This window comes from Dermacentor variabilis, chromosome 1 (genome assembly GCF_050947875.1).
Source record: "Dermacentor variabilis isolate Ectoservices chromosome 1, ASM5094787v1, whole genome shotgun sequence".
NCBI classification, from domain to species: Eukaryota; Metazoa; Arthropoda; class Arachnida; order Ixodida; family Ixodidae; genus Dermacentor; species Dermacentor variabilis.
This window is the reverse complement of record NC_134568.1, coordinates 291,062,238-291,080,662: the sequence shown is the minus strand read 5'-3', so window position 1 is coordinate 291,080,662 and position 18,425 is coordinate 291,062,238. Positions and strand designations below refer to the sequence as shown.

General features: G+C 47.8%; 1 protein-coding gene across 3 annotated transcripts in view; it reads right to left on the bottom strand.

Annotated features, from left to right (window-relative positions):
• The window catches only part of LOC142567368 (uncharacterized), a 996,706-nt gene that overhangs the window by 638,810 nt on the left and 339,471 nt on the right, over positions 1 to 18,425 (bottom strand). The window lies entirely within an intron of this gene.

Here is an 18,425-nt window from a genome sequence, read left to right as displayed (position 1 = left end):
CCCAGGGACATCCCACACCTCCTAAGCAGGACATCCCAAGGATACCCAAAGGACATCAGTGTGATGTCTGGGTAAAGGATATACAGGGTGCCCCAGCGAACTTTAGCCAGACAGACGAACGCCACGTAGCTGCACAGAACCAAGGTAATGTCGTTTGCGTTTGCTTAGAGATACTCAGATTTTTTTTTTCATTACGCCTAATTACGTATGTAGTCCTAATTAAGTAATCCATTTCTCAAATATTATAATTACATAAAAAGTGTCAATGAGAAGATTGTAGAGAAACATGAAAAACTCCCGATTCAGCTTTCTGTTGCTCAATTCTTGCTACATAAAAGTGTTTTTCAGAGCGTGAAAGAAGCCCACAAATGCACGCAAAGTGCCTCGAGCGGCCAGCCATACTTCCTGCTTCCATTATGTCCGGATACTGCCTCTCAGTACAACAGAACTCTGCTAATCTACCTTTGTGCATGCGTCTCGGCTTGCCACTTTTCAAATAAGTTCCACTGAGTAAGGGGTACATCTTAACCCTCCTGTGGAATATATTTGGAAACATGTTACACTTAGCGGAACTTTTGAGGAACTAGACCGAGTGTGGAGCAAGCCCCCCACCATTTTCACAGTCGCTTCTCACTGTTGGTTGCTTTGGACGCTATTAGCGTGAACTTGAGCAGACGTCTGCTGATATTGAAAATTCTGCCTACTGGTAACTAATCTACTGAAAATGCATATCCAAGTGATGAGACATATAAGCTTTTGCATAGAATGAAGCTATTTTACATCAAATTCGGGAGCTGAGTTCTCGCACACGCATAGACATAAAATATCCACGGGACCCTAGCCATAAACAGCTTTGCTGTCAAAGACCAGCAGATCGTTTGTAAACAAAACTACTACATATTTTTTCTTTTGTTTTTTCCCTCCCTTTTCCGATGCACTAAAATGACCACACGTTATCGTTCATGCACGACACATTCCACTTTGACAAATCTCAAAAGACGGTGTCCAGATTAATATCTAGATCATCCCGTTGTTCAACTCGGGAAATCCTCGAGTTGGGGTGGTGGTAGGTGTTGTTGGGACGCTGTCAGCTTTCAGGCGCCAAAGACGAAGAAGCCTACACTGCACACTGACATCAGTGGGTTGTACATTGCAGGAACCTTAACTGAAAGAATTCTGCGCAAAGTCCGAGTGAAATATCTCTGCCGGAGAAAGAATTCCCTGCCTTTTCAATCACATAGACAATCCTGTTAGCTTTCATTATTCGACATGCATGTGAAGTTCAAAAATGAGGTAAAACACTCAAGTATCCATGCAGCTCTCATTATGAAAACTTTCATAACTTTTTTTTTTTCATTGCTACTCGTGCGGCTACTTTTGGAGAATGCATGCCTGATGATGGCCGTTCTTTCACACACTGCGCTGGATCTACCGTTTTTTTTTTTCTGCAACCAGCGCGACCGTTCAAATGGCATTATTGATGTTTCGCTCCGTAAATAGGAAAGAGTGCGATTGAATTACCGCTTCCCAGATCGGTAAATATGAGTGTACCATCGAGAGCAAAACTTTAGGGACCAGAGGTGCTGTTAATTTTGTTTTCTTCACAGCCTAGGCATAAATGCTGAAACCAAGTGGCACTGCCTACGTGCGCCTGTTTGACAACGGTCTCTAGACTTTTGCTCTCGACTGTATATAGAACAGTAAACTGTGAAAATGATAAATCATTTGACTCTCCTAACTCTTAACGAGTGATTAACGCTTCACAGGCGAGGCAACTCGGAATTTCATTTCGCGGTAAAAGAAAACTTCGAGACACTCCAATTCTTGCGAAAAAAAACAAGCTAAGAAAGACACCGTGCCTTTACCCCAAAAATAAACTCCAAGAACGCACAACCATAGCTACACATGGTGTAGGATTCCGAAGCACTACACAGGGCAGCGCATTTCACAAGTGATGGCCTGTGTATGCAAGCTGTATGCACAAGACTGCAAAGAACGTAACCGAAACGACGTCGTCGAAGCTGATTTCTCCACTATAAGAGTCTTCGTGCGGAGAAGCCCACTTCACTGCTTATTTATATTTTTTTTTTCAGCGAAGCTCTTCATTGCTAGGGTTCCGTGAAATTTACATTTGTGTGCGAGCAAAAACTACAATGATCAACAATGGCTCGTGCCACTGCCCGCGCTTTCGTCGTCATCGTCTTTCACAGCTGACTCGTTGGCGCCTCTCGGCGTAACCGCGCGAATGCACTAGTGCCACTGCTCGCGCGTTCGTCGTCGTAGTATTCTTCCACAGTGGGCTCTGTTGCTGCTCACCATGCCAGCGTTCTCATACAGCCCCTCATATATCGAATGTGTATAACGAATGTATAACATGAATGGACGCGAATGCTTAGAAAATGTGTGTGCTGTTAGGGTTGGCGTCTGACACCCCGTGGCGAGCGGTCATTCACCCTACCCCCCGAGCCAGAGCCCACGAGCGCCGGAGAGGTCATACGTCCTACCTACTGAGCCGGAGCCCACGGGCAACCTCTTCCACTCCTCTCATGGTCGTGGCATCGTGTGTGCTTACCTCATCCCCCTCACCTTCTCTTGGCCGGACCCCCCGACGCCGGAGAGGTCATTCACCCGACCTTCTCCCTGTGCCTGTCACGTGTCATTCGACGGAAGCAAGATCCCGCCCACACTTGTAGAGAGCATATTTAAGGGGCTCCGAAATGTACTTTGAGAGACTTCATACTTGAGACTTCATACTTCATGCTCTTATTTCAAAAACCTTTGAATAAACAGTGCAAGTTTCGCACTAGCAAATCGTCTCGCCCCTGCTTGGTCGCCACGATCTACCAGATGCCTGCAGCCCACCGACAATGCCACGCTACCCAATAAGTAATGTCGGTCAAGCTTCGATAGGCAGGCGTCGCTACTTCTTGGCAGCAGTACGGTACGCTACCCTGGAGTACGCAACAGTGCGTACCTTTCGTCACGATGACCACCAATCAAGACAATAAATGTGTTCGTACCTTTGTTCAAAACTCTGTCATCTCTTTGTCGTGTGTTACACAGCTTCGCCGGTCATACACCTTCAAAGAGTGGATTGGCTCATGTTTTTTTTCTTGTTTTCCTTTTGCAAGTGGTAGTAACTGTATTAAAGAAGTTTGTGTCCTTTTCTGCATGGAAGTGCATGTGCACGCGTTTGTGCATGTGCAGACGGCTGAAGCATTTCGGCCCCACCACATGCTGAAAAGACTGGCCGTGGTGTGAAACATTGCTTCGTTTCGGAATATCGGAGCAGCTGGAAGCGCCGAAAATTACACACAAGTACGACTGATATAAATAGCTGGGATTCGAAAATATCATGCATGTATCCCAGCAAGTAATCTTGTGCTGCGATATTAGAGGAGAACGCGCATACAAAACTTAGCATTCCATTTCGAGTGCTTTCACCACGGCGACTAAAATCAGCTTATGAAGCAAATCTCCGGTATATCGGAAGCAATCCGCCAACTCCCGCACGTTAGCGAAAATTATTCGGGATATCAGCAGATGGTTTTAGAAGGAATTGGAAGTGCAGCAACAAAGTACATATCCCTCAAAATTATTTTGGCGTTCGGCAGCAGTCCAGTCCAGCTGGACTTATTATTATAGCTGGACTGTTATTTTGCTTTTTTTTTTGTTTTTTCATCCACCAGTGGATGAAAAAAACAACTTGCCGCAGGTGAGGCACAATCCCATGTCTTCGCATTACGCGTGCGATGCTCTACAATTGATATATATATATATATATATATATATATATATATATATATATATAACACAGAACCAAGGTAATGTTGTTTGCCGTCGCTTGGACATACACAGTTTATCTTTCGTATTCCGCCTGATTACATAACTAGTCTTCATTAATTAACCAACTTCTCCAATCTTATTATTAGATGAAAAGTGTCAATGATAAATGTGTTCAGCAACATGAAAAAACATGAGTTTTTCATATTGCTGTACACTTTTCTCATTGATACTTTTCATCTAATTATAACATTTGAGAAGTTGATTAATTAAGACTAAATACGTAAATAGGCGGAATGCAAAAAATAATCTCAATATCTCTAAGCGACGGCAAACATTTCCTTGGTTCTGTCCAGCTACGTGACACGTACGTACTTTAAATCTTGGTGCATGATAGTTGGGACACCCTGTATATGCACATCTAGAAGTGACCAAACAAAAGGGAAAGATTAGAAGCTGTGCAAAATCGGCAGCGCAAGCCTGAAAGGTTTCGTTTATAAAGTTGGAGTTAAAAGCTTGCAACAAAACCGCATATTTTGGTCACTGATATTCAATCAAACACTTAGCATTGTTGCTTGACCCATTAGTCGGCAAACAGCCAACCTAATCTCTGCAGCAGCTCGTATAACGACGTCAGTACGCGGTGATATTTAATTTCTTGCATACGAACGAAGCTAATGTGTAATCTCTGATTGAGTGATAAATGATTAAAATTCTCCTCTTACGGCGAAATTTAATCGAAAGCATAGCAGCGATAAGCGATTAATGTACGTCACTCTAAAAATTCAGTGCAGGTCGCTCTACAGTTCGTCTCTCGATTTGGTAAATTAACACGTCTCTGCAAAATTATATGTCGGCTGCAAGCTTTCCTTATAGAATTTCCCAGCAGATATCGAAATCACGAAGAACCTTTATTGCCTTTATTCAAGCTACGGACGGCACTAGGGAGCGCATTTTGTAACACGAGCATGCTTATAATCCACCTTATTCGGTGAGAGAGGCTTAGTGCTTTCTTGAGGTGTTGCTAATAGCATTCTGCGTAAAAGTTTCAAGAAGCAAGTGCAAAAATTTGAATGTTTTGTTTTTTAATGGATATTGTTAGCCCACAGGTCGTTAAAAGAGAGAGAGAGGAAGTTACCACCGCATTCTCGACACTGCCTCGGGAGTGTACTCGTGCCTGTATTAAAAGAAAAAGATAGCATTTCGATGCTTTTCGCAGTGACAACTCTCCTTCAAAAATAAATAAAACACGGAGCATAAAAACAGAGACGGTGATTTCGCTCCTATAGGCCCTATGCTATGGGTATAGCGTCAACAAACATGAACGAACCCCAGAAAGCTGCCGTCTCCAACAGCGTCTTTTGGTGCGAGACCTAACTTTAAAGTCTGATGTTAAAGCCTGCGCAGGCAGGCTTCATAAACATAATTATTAATTTTAATAATGCGTAATTGGTCCCATGGTTTTGCAAGCTCAAGCGCAACCCAGCGACCTTCGGCTCCATATGTCGAAGACTTAAAACTATAGCTCCAGATACAGCTATAGTATGACGCTGATCCCGAAAGCCCCCACCTGCTATACAGTACTTATTAGTCGTACACAAGAAAATGGTAAACAATGGAATCAGCAAGCAGGCTGCACCTCGAAGTTATTTTGGATTTTTGAAGTCCGTTGTATCACACTCAAAAAGCACCCCCACATATTTTGTGCCTTTGAACGAACACAAGTCACTCACAATATGCAAGACAATATCGTGCTACATCATAAACACTTGCGGATTACCATACTAAACCTACATTTTTTTATGGCATGGATTAAGTATGTCCAAAAAGAAAGAATCACCTAACGAAAACTCAGATTACTACTTGAATTTAGTGCTGCCCCTACCCCCCCTCCCCCCAGCCATGCAGTTTTTCAGACGAGCGCTGTATTCGCAACAAATTGCTTTAAATTTGACGCCCCGTACACTTGCGCATACTTCTTGCGATTCAAAACCATTATTTTCTTTTGCCGGTGTTTATAGCTTCGTAATCTATTGGGCGCAGCTTTCACATTCTATTCAGCGCTAAACGGCAGCTGTCTTTTTTTCTTGTTTATTGCATTGTACGCACCTCCCTCTTTCAGGAATATTTCGTGAACACAACAAATAATCAGACTCGCGCTTTACGTTCGTGCGCAAATAGAAGCTTACTTATACGTACATGCAAGCGTTACCTTTTGATTGATATGGAAGCGCTTTATTTCCTATTTAATCACATTCTACGCTTATGTGATAAATAGCAGCAGTGCATAAAAATAGGAAGATCAATTTATGAAGCTGTCTTATTTAACACCCCTGTCAGTTACACCATTTCCACGAGATTGATGTAAAAGTTTTCTTAGTTCAGGCATGCGAGAAGTCTTCCGGGAATACTTCCACAAAAGCAAGGAGCAAGGAAAGGAGCATGTTTCGGGTGAAAGAGGAGAAAGGGAGCGAGATCGAGGGCACCCTTTCAGGAACCGCCAGTGTAACAGGAACCAATGTAATAATAGTTTAAAATATTTGGTGCTCATTAAATGACGTTAATTACCGAAAAAATGCTTTTATATTCATACACATTTACAACCAGATACACAATCTTCAAAAACACTACACGATTCCCCACTGCGGAGGGGCTAATAAAGAAAGACAACACACTCCCACTCCTACGTCACAAAGAGTAGACAGTGGCATGCACATCTAGTCCGGTTCAAAACTCAAAGGATAACGACTGCAATTAAACCACACATTATCACTAAAATTGTTTTCGAGCCAATGCCACGATGGAGTGATGAAATATTGTCCTTGTTCATGTTCAAAGTGCGTCCGTTGGACAAACAGAAGGATGTAGCGCATAACTCGGCGTCTTCATCAGTGCAGGGCATTCTTCAGGCATCTCAGCTGGGCTCCCACGAAAGATCTTACGGTGATGACAACACCGCATCGGAACATCTCAACTGAATCCAGTGGCTAGCTTTCACATAGTGGTGGCTCATTTCCGGAAATGTAGATAATCAACGCAAGCATTACAGTGCCGCAACCTTATCAGGTAAATGCGCAAAAGTGCCCAGCCGGTCTAAGCGCTTCAAGGCACTGAAGCGCTACTGTCGCCAACGCCTCGTGAATACCAGTAAAAAATAATTGTGGTTTTTATATATTTTTTAGCTCGAAAGCGACGATGAGTATATGACGCTGATATCTAGTGCCGGAAAGGTTCACAGTAAGCGAACGATCAAGACACTGCAATGTTGCCATTGTCGACGCACTGTGATCGCAACAACCCCGTCATTGGCGGATGTGGTCTCAGCGCGCTTGAAAGAGTGGATGACCGGACACTTGAACACGTTGACCATCATCGCCGGGAAAGCGGCCAGTAGGCCAACACGCCTCAATGCACAGCAGCGTGACTCTCATCCACGCACCATTAACGCAGCGACACCCACAGTGACGCAGGTGACATCGGCGATCTCGAAGGCGTGAATGACGGGACGCTATAACACGACCACCAGCGCCAAGAAGGAGGACAGCAGTCCCATGCACATCAAGGCACAGCAGCGCTGCCCATATCAATGCTCCGTGAATGCAGCGACACCCACAGTGACGCAGATGGCCTCGGCAAGCTCGATGGTGTGGATGGCGGGACGATGCGACACGTTGACCATCAGCGCTGGCAAGACGGCCAGTAGGCCCACACGCCTCAAGACAACGCAGTGTGGCCCACATCGACGCTCCGTGAACGCGACACCCACAGTGACGCAGATGGCCTTGGCAAGCTCGATGGTGTGGATGGCAGGACGATGCGACACGTTGACCATCAGCGCTGGCAAGACGGCCAGTAGGCCCAGGCACCACAAGACAATGCAGTGTAGCCCACATCGACGCTCCGTGAACGCAGCGACACCCACAGTGACGCAGATGTCCTCTGCGAGCTCGATGGTGTGGATGGCGGGACGATGCGACACGTTGACCATCAGCGCTGGCAAGACAGCCAGAAGGCCCACGCCCCACAACACAACGCAGTGTAGCCCACATCGGCACTCCGTGAACGCAGCGACATCCACAGTGATGCAGACGGCCTCTGCGAGCTCGATGGTGTGGATGGCAGGACGATGCGACACGTTGACCATCAGCGCTGGCAAGTCGGCCAGTAGGCCCAGGCGCCACAAGACAATGCAGTGTAGCCCACATCGACGCTCCGTGAACGCAGCGACACCCACAGTGACGCAGATAGCCTCTGCGACCTCGATGGTGTGGATGGCGGGACGATGCGACACGTTGACCATCAGCGCTGTCAAGACGGCCAGAAGGCCCACGCGCCACAACACAACGAGGTGTAGCCCACATCGACGCACCGTGAACGCAGCGACACCCACAGTGACGCAGATGGCCTCGGCGAGCTCGATGGTGTGGATGGCGGGACGATGGAAGACGTTGACCATCAGCGCTGGCAAGACGGCCAGTAGGCCCACGCGCCACAAGACAACGCAGTGTAGCCCACATCGACGCTCCGTGAACGCAGCGACACCCACAGTGACGCAGATGGCCTCGGCGAGCTCGATGGTGTGGATGGCGGGACGATGGAAGACGTTGACCATCAGCGCTGGCAAGACGGCCAGTAGGCCCACGCGCCACAAGACAACGCAGTGTAGCCCACATCGACGCTCCGTGAACGCAGCGACACCCACAGTGACGCAGATGGCCTCGGCGAGCTCGACGGTGTGGATGGCGGGACGATGGAAGACGTTGACCATCAGCGCTGGCAAGACGGCCAGTAGGCCCACGCGCCACAAGACAACGCAGTGTAGCCCACATCGACGCTCCGTGAACGCAGCGACACCCACAGTGACGCAGATGGCCTCGGCGAGCTCGACGGTGTGGATGGCGGGACGATGGAAGACGTTGACCATCAGCGCTGGCAAGACGGCCAGTAGGCCCACGCGCCACAAGACAACGCAGTGTAGCCCACATCGACGCTCCGTGAACGTAGCGACACCCACAGTGACGCAGATGGCCTCGGCGATCTCGATGGTGTGGATGACGGGGCGGTGCAACACGTTGTCCACCAGCGCTGGGAAGTATGAAAGCAGGCCCAAGGGCCTCAAGGCACGGTAGTGCAGCGGTCATGGACGCTACGTAACCTGCTCATGGACACTACGCTATATACACCCACAGTGACACAGATGGTCTCGTTAAGCCAGAACCGTGGATAACGGGGCGCTGAAACTCGACCGCCTTCAGTGCTGGGACGATTCCAAGCAGGCCCACGGAAATCGAGGCACAGCTGCGCGGAACTCGGCGACGCTTCGTGAACACAGCGACACACGACGTGACGTAGGTGGCCTCGGCGAGCTTGAAAGCGTGAACGACCGTACGACGAAACACGTTGGCCTTCAGAGCCAGCAAAGTTCCCCGCAGGCCCACGAGCTTTAACACACTGCAATGCTGCGCTCGACCAAAATCCGTGAACACAGGAACACCGAGTCACGAACCTCTTAATTGGCGAGCTCTTAAACGGGAATGCTCCTCACCTCCACATGTTGGCCTTAAATTCCGGGAAGCTTTACCGCCTGGATCGAATGATTCATGTTCACTTTACGTGTGCGGACGATACTGGGCAAGTCTCCGAGGAGCTCCAGCAAAACGTCGGTGTGTTCTTGAACGCCGCCTTGGAGGTATGATTGCGGAGACGCCCTGAAGCTGACGGTGCGGCGGTCAGGTGCTCGACGATCGTACGTTCTTCAAGAATATTCGGTGGTTGCCTCGTCGTTCGAAACTTCCTAGTCCACCGTACCGCTGCGCTCTTCAACGTGTTGTGCACCCGAACCTTCTTTGTCACGCCCTCAGGTGCAACCCTCTCTGGTTATCTGAAGTAGTTCTTTCAGTCTGCCAAAGAATTCGTCACGAATGCCCTGCGCTTGCGTGCCTTCTTCTTGCCGGTCTCACCAGAGAAAAAGAACAAGCATCCACAATGGTTAGATGGGGCTACTGAATGAGTCTCCCGTTGCGTTAACACAATGTTAACGCGCCAAATAACACCGTCACCGGAATGCCAGCGTGGCCCAAACTCTTCACACGCAGCCTGCGCTCTTCGTCGTCTTCTATGTTTGGTGGTAAGCAAACGCCGAAACCGAAACACAGTGTATATAGCTCCCCAAACGTGATGGTTCAGACCGAATTTTACGCTTTGAACTTAAAATAGACGTCTAGCTTGTATTTTCTTCTTGAGTACGGCGCGACAACTCTAGCTCCGCATAAAACATAATGCGGATGTCGCAATCGACGAGATGTGATATGCTAATATGTCACCGAATGTGGGTTAAAACACTTATACCACAGGAAAGCAAAGATTAGCCTTCTTTTCCACGCCTGACGCACGTAACCCCGTGAGCAAAAGTGTCCGGATCACAGGCTCACAAAAAAAGAGAAAAAGAAAAAAATCGAAATTTTTTTCGTAATTCATACGCACAAAAATAAGTTGACGAGCGCACAGGAAAGCTCGCAATGCCAAGTTTGGAGTGCAGATTTCAAAATACCTTAAAAGGCGGAGAAGAAACACGTTATCGCAAGAACAAAATTACCGGCAAGTAGAACTGTTACTATTTTTGACGCAATGAAGGCGAATTAAATTATTGCATGTCGAGGCGACAGATTTCGTAATAATGTACATGTGACGTATACATAAGCGTGCGCACAAGCGGGGAGGAGAAGTGGAAGCATAGGAAAGCCGTGGTCGCCTTGGGCTGTTAAGATGGTTTGGCCCTCTGAACAAAATCATTGCACACATATATGCATGCGATGTGCCACTTGAAGGAGCATTCTTAATTATCCTGCGATTTTACATGCCATAAACACGATATGATTATGAGTCACGCCGTGGTGGAAACTGGATTAATCTTCATCACATGGCGTTCTTTAACGTGGCCCAATTGTACAGTACACGGTTATGTTTTTTTTTATTTGACCCCACACTAATGAGGCCGCCGCGGCCGGGATTTGATCCCGCGCCCTAGGGTTCAGCAGCGCAGCACAACTCCATAGCCGCAATGCGCCACCACAGCGGATAGCATTTGACTGGGACTGGGACACGGACACTCCAGGCGCATTTCTGTCGTCGCCGTCGCTGTGATGTTACGTATGAAGTCGAAGGGCGATAATATTGTCGCCGCGCGCCGTGTGCTGCATGTGCGAGTGAAAGCGTGCGAGGGTGCGCCGTGATTGCGGCTCATAGACAGCTTTAGTATAGCGTAAAGCAGCAAACGCAAAGAGTTAGCGTTAGCGTTGCGTGCACCACACTGCGCATGTACGTAAACGGTGCTGGAGCTCTTATTTCGCTATTTAGCAGTGAACGCTCACGCACGCAAGGGGAGCCTTACGTACAGCAACATGGCGGCGCCAGTCGAAGTGAGAGCAGCCAGCTTCGGATCTATCGAGTAGTCGTCCTGCACTGTTCGGCTCATTCGTTCCCCACTAATGCTCGTGTTTGCTTTAGATTTGTGTCATGATGCTTCGACAGTGGCGCACAGGTGACAAATGGGCGTTGTTTACGATATACGTTCTCGATTAGCGGCGCAGTAGGCTTAACGAGAGGGTTTGCTAATCTTTGCTCATGTTTGCTGTATCCGTCTCGAGATGGCGCCCAAGCGTATTTCGCTCGTTCGCTTGGTGTAAAGCCGCATGTCACGTTTTCCGCGGCAAAACACAGTAGTGTGGTCGGTGCTGTGGTCACAATGCGTGTGCGTTTTACCGACGACGACGATATGAACCTCCTAATGGAGGTTTTCGCCTTGAATCCATTCGGACGGACGTCAAGATGGGCGTCCGTTGCAAAAAAGTGGAAAGAAGTGGGAAATCGGATTTCTGGAAGCGAAATTGCCGGCGAAACGTCCCCTCCGGAATAGCTTCGATGTTGAGTGGATCTTCAGGACACGTAGAACCTGCGCGGTCGCTCTCCTTCCCGAAGCATGAGGGCGTACGTCTATGTCATCCCAACTTAAAAAGGACACGTAATATGGGTCCCACAGAACACTCGATCGCGGCATGCTAAGAATAATCGGTGTGTTTCGCGACTCTCGACAAAACAACACTCAAATCAAACACCCACATGAGTAATTAACGCATCGACTGTAGCTTTCGATAATCTTTACTTAGGGACACACTTGCGGATTCGGCATTGGATAAGCTCGACATTTCGTGTGGATTTGGCTTTCCAGTACTTTGTGTTTTTACATCTTGATGGCGCTGTATTTGTTTGCGTTAACGTTAACGCTTTTCTCCGTTCCGCTATTCTAAAGCACTACCTTGTGCCGCGCAGTGCAGTCTTTCTTTGCGTTAGCGTTGCGTCGCACGCTAACGCTAACGCAAGCATATTACGCTATACTAAAACTGTCTAATAGTCGCGCACGCAAGCGAGGAAAACAGGGAGGAAGCGCGCCGCCTTCCGTCGCACGCAAGGATCCGGCGAGAGGGTAGGGAGTGGGGGGGAAGGGGTTCGTTCTAAAACCCCTGAAACTTCGTAAAGTAGTAGCCACCCTAGTAGTGCCACTCTCCTCCTCCGCGTTCACTCCTCGTTTCTCCTCTCTTTCACGCTCTCTCCTCGACCATGGCGCCGCCTACGATGCTCGAGCGCAGCAGACGACCTTTCGCAGAGTGAATGCACGCATAGCAAGGCAGTGCTCTTTAGGCGTTCACGTTGGCTTTCCAGCTCCGCGTAACTTCGTGTACAGCATAGAATTTCTAGTCGGATGCTTGTACAAATTCGGTAACGGCAGCTTTTGTTTCATTTTTTGATAACTGTTTCTTAAACAAGTCTCTGAAGGAGTGTTAACGCTGTGCGTTGACGACTGCGAATGTATCGCGTGCCCTACAATTAGGTACGCAACATTTGTCAAGAGCGTGTCGCAAGACCTTGTTGCGAATGGTTGTAAATAACACGCTCACCATCGAATGACAACCTCCTGGCTTCCAGCAAGCCCTCAGCCTAAAGAATCCGCGCCGCCCTTACAATGTGAATTCGCGGCGCGTATGAGCTATGACGTACAAATGCTGACGGAGATCACTGCTCTGGAGGTTCGAAAGTGTATTACAAGCTACAGTGCCGCCAACGTGCGTGCTTGCCAATCTAAGCGCACGCAAAGCCTCAGAGGTGGGCGCTGGTGCTATTATGTTTCTCGTGTCTCAACGCCGACAGAAATACCGCGGCCGATCATCGAGTCGGGACTGTGCGTACATAAGAAAATAAAATGAGTTTTTAGCATTCGTGCGCGAAGCGGGAGCGCGATAACAATGCTTAACTCAATCTCAAACAAGACCACTGTGGCCTTCAGTAATTTTTTCATGTTAATGACTTATCACGAATAACACTTTATCGTGCGTTGGTTCGTCCGTTTACTAAGTGACGTACTTGTCGCGAACCGAGTTGCACTGAGGTGCATGCATTCAGGACGGTTGCACTCCCTTCGAAGTAACATTTGCGAGACATGACTTTATTAGTAAGTCATGATCGCGCAAAGAATCCCCCCGCCATGACGCTGCCGAAATTGCGGCAAGTGAAATGATGTTTTATTCATAGGTTAGAATAATATGAAACGGCATTCGAGTTGCAAGTTAACAGTTTATTTTCAACTAGACGCATTACAGATTTGCCTTTGCAGTCACAAGTCCGTGTGCACCATTTATTGTCTCATTGCGTAAATAAACGCACCAGCCTAAGAGTCCTACAGCAAGCGCGTCTCAATTAGGCATAATGACTGTAGAAACTAATAGTGGCATAGACGAGCAAGCGAACGACTATATGAGCGCGCGAACTAAACGAGCGAGCAAACGACTAAACGAGCGTGCGAACGAACGAGCAAACGACTAAGCACGAACGACGACTAAAACCAGCCAGGGAACGGGCGGGCGACCGCACGTTTTCTTTGCGAGTGCTCCACCGCCGCATCTTAAGCTTCGCACACTTTAAAGCTCACGCGAATTAGCACATACGTCTCAATTACCTATGATGCGGTCGCTCGACGACGAACGCACCGCGTAACACGGTTTCGGGAGAGCACGCGCGCTTTTCATCGGTGCCTCTGTATCGCAAATCCACCGGGCGACCGCCAACGAGGAACACGAACAAATGTGGCAAACAAAGCTAGTCTATCTAAAGAACGCTAGTAAGTAACCAGAAAAGGCAGAGAGTTGCTCTCCTGAGGCGCTTTCATGATCGAGACTGAAATTCTATCAAAAGGACTGCGCTGAATCTTAAAAATTTCGTAATCACGTTATCGCACGCAACCTCGCGTGCCCGCGAACTCAAGCCGGTTGGCGTTCAAAACGATTAAGCGCACCAAATATGACTAACACGACCACGTAGTGCGCATATAAGCAAAGCAGACGTTGCGTAAAAATCATGTTAAAGCGTGCGTACAAATGACAACATGCACAGTGAACTGTGCAATATCTACTACGTTATTGCCCGCAGCACAATACGCAAGCCTGGCACATACAATACTCTGAGAGAGCCACAACTTACATCACATAGTCGCGCGGAGGAAGTTGGTCGGAAGTTCTCCCTCCCGATTCGGTGAAGCCATGTCTTCTTAACGCGTTGCGCTTACCGGACGGTATCGCGAACATATTCTTGCCTTTGCTAAAACTATATTGGCATCCAAACGCGCAGCAGGTCATGGTAACGAAAATGACGTGAAGCGACGTCGCACTTGCCACAAAACATCCTTCAAGGCGTTCACAAGATCAAAACAACACAGAATAGGAACGGAAGGAATGCCGCCAACAAGCGCCGCTTTTCGGGCAAAGATGGCACTGAAGCGCGACTGTAAAAAAACGAAGCCGGCGCAAGGGGCCACGTGATGCCATTAGACCAATAACGACGCGGCGTCGGCTTCGGCCACAGCGCTGGAGGAGGAGCCGGCGTTCTTCAAAGCGTGGCACTACTTTACGAAGTTTAAGGGGTTTTAGTTCGTTCAACTCCGAACGGACCGGGCGGCCGCGCGCGCCCACCCGGGCCTCTGTATCTTGAAAACCATCTGCGGCATGGACAGAGTCTGCCGCGCGCTGTTTTCGCGGCTTAGTTCGCGTTAATGCGAGGCGAAGCACGACGGTCAATTCGCTCGCTACTGCTGCCGCGCCTCCTCAGTCCAGCGCTTTGACAGCGAGTTTCCGCGGTCATCGAGTGCGATGTGTTCATGTTTGCCTGTGCGAGCGTGACATCATGCTTGCAAATTTATTTGGTATGCCTATGTTTACGCGTTTATACGGCCGACAAAACCACTATCCTTACTTCGTGTAGCTAGATGTGCACTAATTGGCCGTCGCAAACGATGCTTCGCCTCTCGGGCGAAACTGCGACTTTTACAGCGAAGCTGTTGGGCTACTTTCCCCACTATCGTGTCCGCGTGTATATAGAAAAAGATCGCGAAGATAGTGCAATGCCGGGCCGACCCGCGGCGGAGTTGACGCAGGCGTTAAGCACTCCCCCTACGTAGGCCGCTCCCCAATGCCGGGCCGACCAGCAACGGAGGTGCAGTTCACAATTAAGGGGCCCACATACACAGCTTCACTGGTCATCATTCTTTAGAGAGTGGAGGGGCACTTAGTTTTTTTTCTTACCCACAGTTGGCGACAAACTAAGAATTAAAAGCTTGTATGTTCACTGTCCAACTAAAGCAAAATTTTCATAGATGCCGCCAGCCAATAATATTCCATTATTTACCTGACGTCAAGCGGTTTCGCGTGTTTGAATCCACTGCTTTCTCCGTACAGATCGGTCTTTACGGCACTCGTTTAAGGATGAAACCTGAAAGTCTAGGAACAATTTATAGGGCATCCTAAAGACACTGCTCATCCATACGTAATATTTTAGCTTTGAAACAAGTAGCTTCTATTTTCTAATTAGCCTAGAATTTACATTAGCCGACCAAGGTCATTGAGGAGTGAGCGGACTCCAGCTAGTTCAGCTTTGAGATATGAAGAGGAGGTGCACTGCTTTTTTGTGCGTGGAGCTTCTTTGTAATTCTTACGTAGTGACCGACTATACGTTAAATACACGTATAAGTATCAATGGTTTCAATCACATGTGTACAGTTTTGTTCGTAAACGCTCATCGCTTTAAGAATAATTGTAAATATAAATACTTTATTCGCACTTACTTCACCTGGCGAAAAATGTATTGCAATCACGGGCGGTGCACATGTACTTAATACTAATACTAAAACAACTTATCTTCAAAATCTGTAGAGACTGCTGTAGAAACGGTATGCATTTTAATAATGCGCATATTCTTATCAGATCAAAAATAGGTTCACGATGAAGGGGAAACTATAACCACCAATTAATGCATGAAATTATACGCACAGAAAAACAAAATCGTCTTTTAAGCAAAATGTAAAGAAAGAAAGTTTAGAATTTGCTTACGGTGATTCTCCACTTGTGAGTATTTTAGTACTAGCCAGTTTGCACATATGGGACCAATTACACAATTAAAATTACGCGAAGGAAGATTACACCACCGACAGGCTGTGAAATTGAACTATCTCCTACTACGAGCTCTTGTATATACTCATATAACGCCGTCACTTCAGCGCGCAATTCTTCGAGGTCACATGGTTTCTCAAATGCAAGAAATATATATATATATATATATATATATATATATATATATATATATATATATCCGGAAAAGCGGGTCGTTCTTCACCACCCCCGGATAAATGAAAACTCTCCGCCTATGGCGCATGCGCTCGGGTTCGGATTCCCGGGCGTCGGCTCGGTGGGTCAAATCTCGAGCCACGTGGTTGGCGACCTCGTTTCCAGGAACGCCGTGATGAGCTAGCCCCTAGATGATCATGACTGATCTGGTTGGTGGCGTTTGATTGATAATTTTGACCGTATTGGCATGAATTCTGCCGATAGCGAAACAAGCCTGCTGAGAGACCGTCACTACAAGTTCAACCTCTGTTTGGGAGAGCACAAGGGCTCTGACTGCTTCCTTGGCTTGGAGGGGATTGTTTCGGGGGAGTGAAATGCTGCTCTGATGTTCTTTGTTGACCATAACGGTGACTGTTGTGGCTGCACCTTCGGGCTAAGACCCTGCATCCGTGTAAGCTGGAGGATTGACTCCCGATTGCTTCTGTATGGCCCAGGCCCTGGCATCCCTTCGCTGTTCGTGGTGCACTGGATGCATGTTTCGAGGTAGGCGAGGGACGGTGGTGTTTCTTCGAATGCGATGGGGTAAGCTCACAGTCTGAGGCGGCGGGTAGCTGACCTCCCCGCTTTCGTAACGGCCAACCTCGTTCGCTTGCTGGATATGCTGGAAATAATTGCTGCGGCAATTATTTCAATGAAAAACACGGCACCGAACGGCAAGAAGCTTAATAGCGAACGTCAAAGCAGCTAGGCTTAGCGTTGGTTGCGGCGGAGGTGGCTACGGCTGCCATCGGATCTTTGTGCGAGAGCGCCGGTTCGAGGCGGCGCTGCAATGAAAACGGCAGCGGTGGTGGCTTTGATTAATGCCGTTTTGGACCTTCGGTCACGGCAAAAAGTTCCGAAACTCGGACGGCGAAGGGTTCTTGCGCTCAAAATTTCAGATTCGTTTCCAGAGAGGTTCTATGGTGCCGCGAAGCCGTCCGAATTATCGGGCATTCGGAAAGTCGGCCGTTGACTGTACACTGGCAACTCCTCCAGCCGATGACAGGGCGTCAAAGACAATTAGTTGCGATTGCTTTCTCTTACTCGAGTCAGCTCTACAGCGACTTTCGTTCCCTTTCAATAATATTACAGCTAATTTTCCCTGATAGAAGCACAAATTCCCTGAGTTTTCCCTGAGTATTTCCAGACTACTCAAAATCCCTGAGAATTCCCGGTTTTCCCGGTTTTTCCGGTTGGTAGACACCCTGGTTATTCGACGGATCATGTGGTTAACTTGGGCTGCTGTATTCTTAAACTGGTTGAAAGCAGAATCAGCCATATACAAAGGCACCCAGCGTATGATATAGCTGTACAACAGACAACACGCAAGCTTGACATCAGCGCACGAGAGCAGCGGACCCTTTCCTAAGAATAATTATCATCCACCTGAATTGCAGCACTAAGCTACAAAGGAAACCCATACGGGTTCCTTAGGCATACTCTAGCACTGACAAAGGCATACTCTAGGAACATACTAGATTTAGACATACTATAATAGGCATACTCTAGTAGAACAAAGGAAATCCGTACGGTTTTCCTTTGCACAACTAGACTATGGCTCTGTTGCTTGGGACGGAACATGCAAATCTAATTATGACCCCACTGAACGCGTCCAGAATGCACTGACATCTATTTTCAAGCATGCTTTTGCCGTTCTGACGACCATAGTCCAGCCCTCTCAAACTGTTGGCGCAGTGGTGCCCCGTAGTCGAGACGTCCTCTCTGACAGTTGTAGTATGTAAAGTAAAATTAAAGGAGGTCATAAATATCAAGCTTACTTCTAGACAAATTCAGCGATCTGGCGTACTTCAAGAACTCCGTAGCGATTCTCAAAGCAATGAGCATTTCGTACATACTCTAACATCTCACAGCATAAGGGTTCGTATCCTTACTTCGTCGACGCACAATCAATTGCAATACATATTTTTGTTTACACCC